We start from the raw sequence: 12,344 nt of genomic DNA, 5'->3' as shown, positions 1-12,344 counted from the left end.
TCCGTATAAATGAAAAATACTTTTTTTTCACAAAAAAATTATTTTAGCTACAATTTGTTCAATTTGTTCATTTTCACATGGGCAGCAGGATAAAATGGATCCAAAAATGTATTGGGCAATTTCTCCTGAGTACAATGATACCTCACATGTGGGGGTAAACCACTGTTTGGGCACACGGCAGGGCTCAGAAAGGAAGGAGCGCCATTTGACTTTTTGAATGAAGAATTAGCTCCAATCGTTAGCGGACACAATGTCGCGTTTGGAGAGCCCCTGTGTGCCTAAACATTGGAGCTCCCTCACATGTGACCCCATTTTGGAAACTAGACCTCCCATGGAACTAATCTAGACGTGCGGTGACCACTTTAAACCCCCAAGTGCTTCACAGAAGTTTATAAAGCAGAGCCGGGAAAATAAAAAATAATTTATCTTTCCTCAAAAATTATTATTTAGCCTGCAATTTTTTATTTTCACCGCTGTGCTCTGCTTTACGGCCGGCCCTCACAGTCAGTGCAGGGAAGCTGAAGGCGGGGGCCGTGACAGACACCGGAATGTAAGTATGTACTGTTTTTTTTTTTTACATTTACAATGGTAACCAGGGTAAATATCGGGTTACTAAGCGTGGCCCTGCGCTTAGTAACCCGATGTTTACCCTGGTTACCCGGGGACTTCGGCATCGTTGGTCGCTGGAGAGCTGTCTGTGTGACAGCTCTCCAGCGACCACACAATGGCTTACCAACGATCACGGCCAGGTCGTATCGCTGGTCGTGATCGTTGGTAAATCGCTATGTGTAACGGTACCTTAACTTGTGGTGGCAGCTGAAATCTTTTGGCCAAAACAAAAGCTGATGGCTATCTATGTGATCTGGTGTTCGATGGGAACTGTTAATGTGATTGGTGAGGACGTGGAGCAGAAGTGGAATTTTTCTGATAGAGGGCGATGGGACTGTGAAAGGTTTGAGGAGTGAGGCAGAACTGGGGTGCAGCCTGGTGGAGTCTCAAGGGGGCTCGAAAATGTTTCCAGTATGGGTCCCTGAAATTCCTACTGGCAGCACTGGTTGGCACCTCCCTGGTGAGCAGGGTTACTTACTATTCCAGCCCTCATCCCCACTGAATCACACAAGGGAGCATCTCTTATATTTTAGTTAAATATACATGAGAATAGTACTTTACAATCCCAGGATGGAAGGTTGCTTTAAATTCTTGCAACACATTAGGCAGGGCCAGCCTTAGTGATGTATAAGCAAATAATACAAAACCCGGCACTCAACTTTGTGGTGTGAAGAAACGAAAGATTTATTATCCCAAATCAGAAAACATTTCAGTCCCACAGCTGGACCTTCATCAGTAACGTTTACTGGGACAATGTATAGATTCAAGTGGCTATATGGCCTGCCCGGAGGTTGCTACCAATATAGTATTGGATATCCAGAGAGAAAAGTTACAGCCTATATGGGTGCTGTCATCGCGGCGTCCACCGCTGATTAGCAGGTGCTAATCAGCGGTGGACGCCGCGATGACAGCACCCATATATTGGCAGCAACCTCCGGGCAGGCCATATAGCCACTTGAATCTATACATTGTCCCAGTAAACGTTACTGATGAAGGTCCAGCTGTGGGACCGAAACGTTTTCTGATTTGGGATAATAAATCTTTCGTTTCTTCACACCACAAAGTTGAGTGCCGGGTTTTGTATTATTTGCTGATTACGGTTTGGGAACCTACCCGTGCACCTCATACGGTTGTGCACACGTGTTTCTAACTACTTAGTGATGTATAAGGCCAGGATCACACATGCGAGAAATACGTCCGAGTCTCGCATGGTAATACCCGGCATTGCCGCCGTCACTCAGGAGTGGAGCGTGCGGCCGCATGCATTGCTATGCGGCTGACGCTCCGCTCCTGAGTGACGGCGGTAATGCCGGGTATTACCATGCGAGACTCGGACGTATTTCTCGCATGTGTGATCCCGGCCTTACCTGTGCAGTGGCGCAGAGTGTTGACCTCCACACTGCTGTTGAGACCATCAGATACAAATGTTCACTCCTGCCTTGCTCTTCCCTTGTACTGCAGGAGAAGTGTTGCACCTTCACCAGTTGATCATTTCCCTGCAATACTGGTGTCTGGGGAGAGGTGTCCCTGGCATCTGACTGCTCTTAGTTGATGTCTCCTCTATATCTCTTGACTTGCTCACACGAGCATATTAATCAGATGGGTGCTATCTGATGTTTTATCTTGACATGAGAGCAAAACTCGCAGCATGCTGCGATTTGGTGCCACTAATCGGATGACATGCACCCATATAAGTCTGTGACTGCGTGTAGGATTGTTTTGAATTAAAGAATTTTCTCTATCTAAAAACTTCAATCTTTTTTTTTTTTTTTAGGAAAAATTTACTTGGATACACAGATATAGGTCTATGTACCAGTATATTATTAGGTTAAGAAAAAATAAATAAAATAAAGCTGAAAGCTGTTAGTCGGAGGATGATTATCATAAACGCAGTTTTGTATTATGCTTTTTTAAATAAACGTCAAAATTCAGTAAATAATATGGATAATATTTGGTATCCCTTTAGTCTTTACAATACGTACGGCACTACAGTGAACTCATTGTTTAAGGGTGGTTTCACACTTGCGTTTTTGTCTGCAGCGTTTTTTTCCCCTATCTTTAACATTGAAAACGCATGCGTTTTTTTGTGTACGCGTTTGGTCGCGTTTTTTGACGCATGCGTTTTTTTACTGCATGCGTTCATTTTCTGAAATGCTACTTGTAGTATTTTTAGAAGCGTTTTTTGGACCAAAAAAAAACGCATGCGTTTTCATGCGTTTTTTTGGGGTCAAAAAATACATTGGAGTCAATGGGGACGCATGCGTTTTTTGGTGCATGCGTTTTTTGCGGTAAAAAACGCATGCGTTTTTTTATTAAAAAACCAGAAAACACACTGATATGCCACCCCCCAACATAAAGGTGATAAAGGGAACCTAACCCTACCCCTAACCCTACCCCTAACCCTAAACCTACCCCTAACCCTACCCCTAATCCCTTTATGGTTAGGGTTAGGGGTAGGGTTAGGGGTAGGGTTAGGGTTAGGATCCCTTAGGGTTAGGGTTAGGGGTAGGGTTAGGGTTAGGGGTAGGGTTAGGATCCCTTAGGGTTAGGGTTAGGGGTAGGGTTAGGGTTAGGGGTAGGGTTAGGATCCCTTAGGGTTAGGGTTAGGGGTAGGGTTAGGGTTAGGGTTAGGATCCCTTAGGGTTAGGGGTAGGGTTAGGGTTAGGATCCCTTAGGGTTAGGGGTAGGGTTAGGGGTAGGATCCCTTTAGGGTTAGGGTTAGGGTTATGATCCCTGTTTCTGTTTATAGTGGGTTTTTTACTTTTTTTTGATGATTGGCAGCTGTCACACATTTCTCAGCATGCATTTAAAAAACGCAAACGCATGTAAAAACGCATGTAAACGCGTCAAAACGCCGCGTTTTTTTTACCACATGCAAAAACGCATGCGTCAAAAAAACGCAGCGTTTACACGCGTTTACATGCGTTTTTTCACCATGCGTTTTTTTGCGTTTTTTACCGCAAAAACGCACCCCAAAAAACGCCAATGTGAAACCAGCCTAAGGTGATCAGTAAATGGTACAATATTTTATTTTCTGCATTTAACACGTAGTAAAATTTGACACAAATGTAACATGGATGTATGTGATGGCACTATGACGCCTATAAAAATACAGCTTGTCCTGCAAATAAACAAGCTAAGTTGATGTAAAAATAGAAAAACAAGTAATGGCCATATCTGCGGGAAGGTCAAAACAAAAATTCTCCTGGTTTTCTGATCAAAAACTCCACCAGTAAGGCTATGTGCTCACGTTGTGGATTTTTCCGCACCGTTTTTGAAAAATCCGCAGGTAAAACGCACTGCATTTTACCTGCGGATTTACCGCGGATTTCTTGCGTTTTTGTGCAGATTCCACCTGCGGTTTTACACCTGCGGATTCCTATTGAGGAGCAGGTGTAAAATGCTGCGGAATCCGCACAAAGAATTGACATGCTGCGGAAAATACAACACAGCGTTTCCGCGCGGTATTTTCCGCACCATGGGCACTGCAGATTTGGTTTTCCATAGGTTTACATGGTACTGTAAACCACATGGAAAACAGCTTCGAATCCGCAGCAGCCAATCCGCTGCGGATCCGCAGCCAAATCCGCAACGTGTGCACATAGCCTAAGGGTATGTGTCCACGTTCAGGATTGCATCAGGATTTGGTCAGGATTTTTCATCAGTATTTGTAAGCCAAAACCAGGAGTGGAACAATTAGCAGAAAAGTATAATAGAAACATATGCACCCCTTCTGTATTTATCACCCACTCCTGGTTTTGGCTTACAAAAACTGATGGAAAATCCTGACCAAATTCTGATGCAATCCTGAACGTGGACACATACCCTAAAGGATTAAATAAACTTTTGGCATTTTTAGTAGAAAATATAATATTGGTCTTCCCATATTGGACAAAGGGAGCTTTTGCTATATCCCCTCTAAGGTCCAGGGGAGTCCTCTCCAGTCCCTTCCCACTCCCCCCCCCAAAAAAAAAACCAACCGTGACATTAGGAATTCATGATTGTGGGACTATTTCATCATTCCTTATTTTAGCAAAGTGAGAGTTACATGTAACTATTAAAAATGCACACGAACTGTGCATTTATCCTTATCTTTTGAGTTCTCCCTTTTCAGATTTACAGCCCTGTGACACTGACACTTGCAGATGATCGATGATAGAACGGACTGTCCAAATTGCGGTATAATTGCTCAAGGTCAATTGTGCTCATCGTGTTACAGAAAAAGAAAACGACTGAGGGATCAGGCAATTGAATTGCGTGATTTCAAATCATTGGACCCATCCATTTTAGATTAATAAAATTTGATAACCTGAATAACTGGCACAATGGGACATGATTGAACTGTGCGGCATGCCTCTTAAAATGTAAGTGGTGCTAAGGCATTAATGAACCACAACAAAATAAAATTAGGGATTATGCTCATTGCAAAGCCAAAATCTGTAAGAAAATGTTTTTGTGCAGGTGTATTACAAAGAACCTGTCATTAAATGTTGCCTGAATAACAGGCAGCACGAGTCAGAGCCTGGCTATGTGGCTCCAGCCTGGAATATTTTAATCTGAAACACGTTTCAGAAAAAAACATGGTTTGAAAAGCCGTTCGGGGCCTACAGGTAGACAGATCTGCCTCTCCATCCTCCCCTCCAGTCGATTGACATGTCTCTCCTTATGTACAAACATAGAGAAACCTGTCAATCAACTGAAGCAGGGCGTGTAGAAGCCGGATGTGGAGTCAGGCCTCTCCCTAAACGATGATTTTTTTTTCCTGAAACGTCACAGCGTATCAGAGTAAAACATATCTTGCTGCTAATCGCGCAGCTAATGTCTGATTTATGTTGCCTGTGGTTTGGGAAACATGAATCTAATGAGAGGTTACTTTTAACTATAAAGGCTAACCTTATGTGCAATTTGGGCCGATAGCAGGGTATGGGTCTTTACAAATGGACCCTCTCTATAAAAAGTAATCACATGCCTATACATAATCAAACAGAGCAAAATCAAGTCTGTATAACGCAACCAAACTTTCTACAAGTTTAAGAGAAAGTTTAGCAAAATATTCACCGGCTGTTTTTGTGTCTGTCTTGGATTCATTAAACTGTTTGATTTCTGGGAATTTCAGTGCAGATGGGGCACCTAGTGCCTTCAGAATGTAGTCTGAATCCTTTTTTACTGTCTCCAGTTTGCCCAAAAAGTCATAATTGATATTACAAGGGTCACATAGATAATGCATTGGCCTCCAATGTACATCCATTTGCTTTGGTGTCAAAGTTAGCAAATATTGAACAAACTCATTAAAGCTCACATTTTCTGTGGAATTCTTATTCTTTCTGTACATTGCTTTTATTTTAAGAGGGACTTGTATTCCTTGATAACCCATTCCATGGAGTAATTTATCTCTGTAGGCAGAAACAAGCCTTTGGAATGGATCTCGGGTGAACAACACTTTAATATATGTCTCCAGCATTTTCTTCTGCTGCTCTTCAGGATAATCACTGAGTCTCTTTAAAACATTCCTGCTGTGGATCGCATCATGTTCCAGATACTCAGCTTTCAAGGTTATATTCATTTTTAATAAGAATATTATTCTTTTCCAATTGGAACACCCGGCTTTGGGAACTTCACAGTACAGGAACTTGTGAGTCTCTTCCACCATCAGTTGATTGGCAACTAGAGGGTCAATTTTCCATGAAGAGTTTTTGAGATTGTGCTGCATGCAAACTGAGTTCAATATGCTTTTCCGACTCCTTTGTATGAATAATACGTCATCTAAATAAGGAAATTAAAGATTCGATTACATTTATTGTACAGTTAGGAACACAAAATTTTACCTTTTGGTTCTAAAGCCATCACCATTTTCGTCATGGTTCAAAAGCATACTCGTATCTCATATCTGAATATAAACTGTACTGTTGTTGTCTTTTATCAATCTTGTACTTTTATGCAATCATGCAGTGGGGTGCTGATGGCATGAGAGGGAGCTCCATCCCTATGTTAACCATCTTGATGTCGCTGTTGACTGCAGTATATAGCAGGCTAAACAACAACAATTGGTGCTGCCACTGGTCATTGCCATAACAGTAGAGTTTCAGCTGTTGTAGAGCGTTAACACCTGTTTCAGTCTTGCACTTCAGGGGGCACCATTCCTTAATTTCTCAGTGCTGTAAAAAGGAGCACTAAGGAGTAGGGACCCTTAAGGAGGGTGGAGGGCTTGTCTCTACTTTTTCCTGTTTGCCACGTTCTTTCCTTACAATGCGCGCTGACAGTGCACTTTCTTGCTGCCTCGTCACTTCTCATCAGGGCCGACTATGGAGTGCACTGTCACTGTGCATTGAAAGTAATATCACATAGCGACAAGGGAGCACAACCTATGCCAGCTGAAGACGTCTCATTTGAGTATCCCAGCACGCACTGGAGATTCTCAAACAAAATGTCATCAAATTGTAAGTAGGTTAAAAAAATAAAGCAGTTAGAGAGAATAGAATGGTAGAGGTTTTTTTTAGTTAAAACATAATAGAAAAGAGATTTGATAATTACAATAAATAGACAGACATTTAGGATTAAAATAAATGTTAGATTCAGACCACACCTTTAAAACGTTTTGATCTTTTTTTACTGCAATTTTTGTGAGGAAGTGTTGAGATGGAAAAATGAAACCTGATTTTGATTTTCTCTTTCTCTATATGGAGCTTACGGTATGGCATAATGGCATAATTAATTAAATGAATGAACTTTTGCAACATTCCAAATACCGCATGCTTTTTTTAAATTTATTTTTGGATTGATATAAAGAGGGTTGATGTAATAAAGTTTTATTTTTTTTAATACTTTTTACATATTTTTAGTCATTGAACCTGTGATTATACTGTCTCGTGTACTATATACTGCTATGCTTTGCTATTGCAATATGTAGTAAACCTTGATCTCCTATGAAATTGGTGGCAGCATAGGCCTTTAATAGAGTTAATACAGCACACATACTTCCCACATATAAGACACATACTATACACAATGCTCACAAATTAGGGACTCCAAAGACATACTGACATGGAATTTACTATGTAATCCCCAGTGGGGACTGCAATGATCTATAAAGCGTTGTGGAATTAATGGTGATATAAAAATAAGTAAAATACAAGAAATAATATTATAATACACCCCACTCACATATTCGACACATATAGCGCACATAGTTTTACATATCAGACCCATACAATACCCACCATTCACATATTAGAGCACATACATTGCTCTCATATTAGAAGCATCTACTATATAATTGTCTAAGGGTCACTTCCGTCTTTCTGTCCTTCTGTCTGTCACGGATATTCATTGGTCACGGCCTCTGTCATGGAATCCAAGTTGCTGATTGGTCGTGGCAAAACGCCCACGACCATTGCCACGACCAATCAGCGACGGGCGCAGTCCGGCGGCAACATGGCCGCTCCTTCCTCCCCGCAGTCAGTGCCCGCTCCGTACTCCCCTCCAGTCAGCGCTCACACAGGGTTAATGGCAGCGCTAATGGACCGCGTTATGCCGCGGTGTAAAGCACTCCATTAACGCTGCTATTAACCCTGTGTGACCAACTTTTTTACTATTGATGCTGCCTATGCAGCCTTAATAGTAAAAAGATCTAATGTTAAAAATAATAAAAAAAATAAAAAATCATCATATACTCACATTCCAGCGCCTTTTCCGCTCCTCGCGACGCTCCGGTGACCGCTCCATGCAAGGGGCAGGTTCCGGTGGCAAGGATGGTATGCGACAAGGATCTGCCATGACGTCATGGTCATGTGACCGCGACGTCATCACAGGTCCTGCGAGAAAGGCCTGCCATGACGTCACGGTCATGTGACCGCGACGTCATCACAGGTCCTGCGCCCATACCAACCCTAGGACCGGAAGCTGCCGCATGTACCGCACACAGGGCCAGGACTTCAACGGAGGGTGAGTATATGTTTATTTTTTATTTTAAGTCTGTATACTACATGCCTCTGTGCTGTATACTTTGTCGCTGTGCAATATACTACGTGGCTGGGCAATATACTACGTGACTGGGTAATATACTACGTAGCTGGGCAATATACTACGTAGCTGGGCAATATACTACGTGGCTGGGCAATATACTACGTGGCTGGGCAATATACTATGTGGCTGGGCAATATACTGCGTGGCTGGGCAATATAGTACGTGGACATGCATATTCTAGAATACCCGATGCGTTAGAATCGGGCCACCATCTAGTATGGTATAAACAGCCAAGGCCGCCATCAGGGCGGCCCGTCTCTTCTGGTCATCGGGCTCCAGTGGCAGGATTCTGCAGGTGCACAAACTGAACCTGCATCTGAGACCGCGGCAAGGTAAGGAGAAAGGTTTTTTTTTTAATTTTTATTGAAAGCGGCAGGGAGGCATGATGGGAGACACAGGGGAATAATAGAGACACAGAGGGAAGAACAGAGAAACAGAGGGCTAGAATGGAAACACGGGGCAAGAATGGAGACAAAGGGGGCAAGAATGGAGACACAGGGGCAAGTATGGAGACACGGGCAAGAATGGAAACACAGGGGGAAGAATGGAGACACAAGGGGAAGAATAGAATACACAGGGGACAAGAATGGAGACACAAGGGGCAAGAATGGAGACACAGGGGGCAGGATAGAGACACAGGGGGCAGGATGGAGACATGGGGTAGGATCAATGGGGCAGAATGGAGACAGGTGGGGCAGGATCATGGGGCAGGAGGGAGACAGATGGGATAGGATCATGGGGCGGGATGGAGACAGATGCGGCAGGATCATGGGGCAGGTTGGAGACAGATGGGGCAGGATCATGGGGCAGGAGGGAGATAGATGGAACAGGATCATTGGGCAGGATGGAGACAGATGGGGCAGGATCATGGGGCAGTATGGAGACACATGGTGCAGGATCATAGTGCAGGATGGGTACAATGGAGACAGAAGGGGCAGGATCATGGGACAGATGGAGCAGGATCACAGGGTAGATGGGGAAGGATCACGAGACATCACATGGGGGCAGAATGGATACTGATGAGGGCAGGATAGAAGAACATATGGGGCCAGGATGGGAGAACATATGGCTGGAGCCAGGAATGAGACACGCCAGGATGGGGGATATTATTACCATAAGGGCTAACTGAAGGATATTATTACTGCAGTCATGTATTTATTTTATCTTTTGAGGATACTGTTTTAAATGGGTTGGTGGTCCTGTTACTGTGCAGAGCGACACTACGTCGCCTTTTTTTTCTTCATTTGGTGTAGTGTAGAAGTTGGGAAACAATTAAGTAAAGTGTTCTGCAAGCGGAGCTTTAGATAACTGTGTTATTTTCTGCAGAGACAAACCCTGGCTGGAAGAAGTGATGGTGGTCTGTGCTGGATGAAAGATGAAAAGCAAAGATGAAGTACTTCACCTAGAGACATCACCGGTGCGTCAGTGTTTTATCTATACACTGACACTATACACTGTATACTACACTGTGTGCAGAATTATTAGGCAAGTTGTGTTTTAGAGGATTATTTTTATTATTGATCAACAACTATGTTCTCAATCAACCCAAAAGACTCAAATATCAAAGCTTAATATTTTTGGAAGTTGGAGTGTTTTTTTTAAGATTTAGCTATCTTAGGAGGATATCTGTTTGTGCAGGTAACTATTACTGTGCAGAATGATTAGGCAACTTAATAAAAACCAAATATATTCCCATCTCACTTGTTTATTTTCACCAGGCAAACCAATAAAACTGCACAAAATTTAGAAATAAACATTTCTGACATGCAAAAACAAGACCCCCCAAAATTAGTGACCAATATAGCCACCTTTCTTTATGATGACAATCAACAGCCTTCCATCCATAGATTCTGTCAGTTGTTTGATCTGTTTACGATCAACATTGCGTGCAGCAGCCACCACAGCCTCCCAGACACTGTTCCGAGAGGTGTACTGTTTTCCCTCCCTGTAGATCTGACATTTTATGAGGGACCACAGGTTCTCTATGGGGTTCAGATCAGGTGAAAAACGGGGGCCATGTCATTATTTTTTCTTCTTTGAGACCTTTACTCGCCAGCCACGCAGTGGAGCAGTTGGAGGCATGTGATGGAGCATTGTCCTGCATGAAAATCATGTTTTTCTTGAACGACACCGACTTCTTCTTGTACCACTGCTTGAAGAAGTTGTCTTCCAGAAACTAGCAGTAGGTCTGGGAGTTGACCTTCACTCCATCCTCAACCCGAAAAGGTCCCACAAGTTCATCTTTGATGATACCAGCCCATACCAGTACCCCACCTCCACCATGTTGGCATCTGAGTCGGAGTGGAGCTCTCTGCCCTTTACTGTTCCAGCCTCTGGCCCATCTATCTGGCCCATCAAGAGTCACTCTCATTTTATCAGTCCATAAAACCTTTGAAAAGGCAGTCTTAAGATATTTCTTGGCCCAGTCTTGACTAGAGTTGAGCGACTTTTACTTATTTAGGATTGAGACGGGTTTCGCGAAACCCAACTTTCTCAAAAGTCGGGTGAAATCGGCCGATTATTTTGAAAAGTCGGGAGCCGACCGAAACACGAAACCCAATGCAAGTCAATGGGGAATCAAAGTCGGCAGTGAGTGGAGGACAGGAAAACACCTACAGTGCCCATTTTAATGCCAAAAACATCAATTCTTATTACTTAAGCTTGCCAATCTTAATTTACTTTATAATAATAGTTAGGCATTGAAAACTGGGGGTCATTTGGCTAAAGTTGTGGGGGGGGGGGGAGTGCTGGCTCAAGATTTTCGTGGGCCCAGGAAACGCGGAATAAGTCATGGCGGTGGAGCAGGGAGAGGTAAATATTTCAACTTTGCAAGTGCTGTGATCCTGAGCAAGCGGGGGGGCCCACTAGTTGGCACTGGCACAGGGTTCCTCATAGTACGGCGGTGTGTTTGACGGCGGGCGGCGCCTCCCACTGCCAGAGACACTTTTGCTTACTATGAGGGGTCCTGTGCCAGTGCCAACGAGTATGCCCCCCCACCTGATGAAGGAACCTGCACTTTCATCTGCACCTTGCTCTTTGTCTCCGTGTAAGGTGGTATAGTATGCGGGAAGGGGAACCGGACTTTCAGCAGGGTCAGATTCTGGCTGTGTAGAGTGCAAGGAGAATGCAGTGGTCTCGGTCAATGTACCAGCAGACTCATCTAGCAGTGGCTGGGCAATGGGCAGGATGAGGAGGAAACACAGATATATGCCCAAATAATAAAGTAGGCTAAATGCAGTTCAAAATTGGTAACAGGACTAAACAGGCGGCATAGCTTTGTTCAGTGGAGGACAACTGTAATGAGTGGTGCAGACACAGTTAGTAGGCCCAAAATAAAAAAGTAGGTTAAATGCAGTTCAAAATTGGTAAGAGGAGTACACAGGCGGCATTGCTTTATTCAGTGGAGGACAACTGTAATAAGTGGCTCAGACAGACTGAGTAGGCCTAAAATAAAAAAGTAGGCTAAATGCAGTTTAAAATTCATAAGAGGAGTACACAGGCGGCATAGCTTTTTTCAGCAGAGGAGGACAACTGTTATGAGAGGCTCAACACAGTTACTAGGCCCTAGTAAGTAAGTAGGCTAAATGCAGATCAAAATTGGTAACAGGACTAAACAGGCGGCATTGCTTTGTTCAGCGGAGGACAACTGTAATGAGGGGCAGACACAGTTAGTAGGCCTAAATAAGAAAGTAGGCTAAATGCAGTTCAAAATT

General features: G+C 43.4%; 1 long non-coding RNA gene across 1 annotated transcript in view; it reads right to left on the bottom strand.

The window, feature by feature from the left end:
- Positions 1-3,032: 3,032 nt before the first annotated feature.
- The window catches only part of LOC138643055 (uncharacterized), a 58,724-nt gene continuing 49,412 nt past the window's right edge, over positions 3,033-12,344 (bottom strand). The window contains exon 3 of the long non-coding RNA XR_011314124.1: positions 3,033-6,372. This is a non-coding gene — a long non-coding RNA (uncharacterized lncRNA). The remainder of the gene's footprint in view (positions 6,373-12,344) is intronic.

The sequence above is a fragment of the Ranitomeya imitator genome, chromosome 1 (assembly GCF_032444005.1).
Source record: "Ranitomeya imitator isolate aRanImi1 chromosome 1, aRanImi1.pri, whole genome shotgun sequence".
Lineage (NCBI taxonomy): Eukaryota > Metazoa > Chordata > Amphibia > Anura > Dendrobatidae > Ranitomeya > Ranitomeya imitator.
Note: the sequence above shows the minus strand (reverse complement) of the source record. Positions and strands in the feature narration are given on the sequence as shown.